Below are 1878 nucleotides of genomic sequence, written 5' to 3' on the forward strand. Positions count from 1 at the left end.
CTGCCAGTCCCCATAGAGGAGTGACTCCAGCATTAGGAACTGTGTCCTTGTCCCGATCTCTGTTGCACATTCTAACCCGTTTCCCTTCTCTCTGGTGAGTGGTGTGTTTCCGTCCCCTCCTCCCTCATCTAACGCATTGTTTAAAGAGGCTCTAGATCTGATGGTGGTTTAACACTCCGGCTGGAAAGGGATGGACAGTTACTGGAGTGTGGGTCAGGAATGGAAGATTTTATTATTTCTGTAAGTTGTTTTTGTATAGACCAAAGCAAAGAATAAAATAATCCCTGCAGCCCCGTGCTGCCCTGAGCCTGTTCTGTCAGCTGGGGACGGTCGGTGAGACCCTTGGAGCAGATCAGTGACCATCACCCTCCGTGGGCCTGTGGTGGGTCTCTCTCTGGGGCAGAGTGACCTTGGTGAGCTCATTCCCACACTCAGCTCCTGTTTTGCCTGGCCAAGGGCCCAGGCTGCCGCGGAGCACGGCAGGACACAGAGGCTCACGTGCCGTGCTGGGGAGCGAGCCAGGGACAAGGCAGCAGGAGCCAGTCTGGGAAGTGGGACTGGGGGGAGCTCATCCTGCCTGAGCTCAGCGCCGTGGCCGCAGCCAACCCCAGTGCTCAGGGATATGGATCTGCTTCCTGCCGCAGCCTGTGCCAGGCCCAGCGAGGAGCAAAACAACAGCTGTTTTCCGGGCAGCCCCGGCAGGGCCCGGTGTGCTTCCCGAGGGCGGCGGGGCCGGGGCGGCTCGTGGGGTGAGGATGGGGGCCAGGCCACTGCTGGAGCAGGAGATACGGTCAGTAACAGGCCATGGCTCCAGCCTTTGTGCTCAGGGTGGGTGTTTGGCCATGCTGACCCTGGGCCCCACCTCGTGGCTCCCAGCCAGCTCCGCTGCAGGTCACAGGGATGTTCCTGGTGTCAGACATGCCTGTGCTCAAGGTGACAGCAGGTCTGGAGATGCCCCAGAGCACCTGCCCTAGGAGGGATTGGGTCCCACAGCCATCCTGGGGCCATGGGCAGGGATGTGCCCCCCACACTGGGGCAGGACTGCCCCAAGACCCCCAGTCTCACTGTGGCAGAGCTGCCAGGGGGCATGTCCAGGATTTTGGGGGATGTGGACACCTGGACCAGAGCAGCCAGAGCTGCTTGCAGTGTCCCCAGGGAGCAACATCCCCTCGGGCAGGAGCTCCAGGATGGTGTTGGGCAGAGCAGGGAGCATTGGGCACAGGTCTACATGGGTACCTGGTGTGGGCTGAGCCAGAACCTCCCTCCACCCAGCCCATGTCCCACCAGTGCCTCAGGACCAGTGCCCTGCTCTCACCCAGGGGCAGGTCCCCAGGCAATGAGCGGCCGAACGCGGGTGGTGGTGGGACAGTGAGGTCTGGGGGTGATGGGAGGTGCTCCCACGTGTCTGAACAAGGTCTCCCGCCGAGGAGAGTGTCTGTACGTGCAGGAGCTGGGCCAAAGGCAGACGCAGGGCTCTGGCAGCCCTGGCTGAGCTGACTCACCGGCCAGGCTCCCTCCCCAGCGCCAGCGCCAGCGCTGCACCTCGGCACGGTGGGTCCCTGTCCTTCTCTGGGGACAAGAGTCTGGGGGTTTGGGGCTGGGGAGCTGTATGCTGCAGGATCGGGCCCTGAGGTCTGGTTGTCCTGGTGCCATGGGGCAGAGGACTGGGGGGCTGGGGGTGTGCTTTGGGGTGTGCATGTTGCCTTGTGCCTGTGCTGTGTGCTGGGGGGTGCAGGGTGGCCTGGCCTGGGTGCTGTGGATGTGGCAGTGACCATAAGCACGTACCAAGACACCAAGACGGAGGGCAGCGATGCCCAGGCATGAGCCTGTGGCCGGGGAAGAGGGGCTGCTGGTGTCACAGCCCCCACAGGGGGGGGG

Source organism: Acanthisitta chloris, unplaced genomic scaffold, assembly GCF_000695815.1.
Source record: "Acanthisitta chloris isolate BGI_N310 unplaced genomic scaffold, ASM69581v1 scaffold22049, whole genome shotgun sequence".
In the NCBI taxonomy this organism is placed as follows: Eukaryota; Metazoa; Chordata; class Aves; order Passeriformes; family Acanthisittidae; genus Acanthisitta; species Acanthisitta chloris.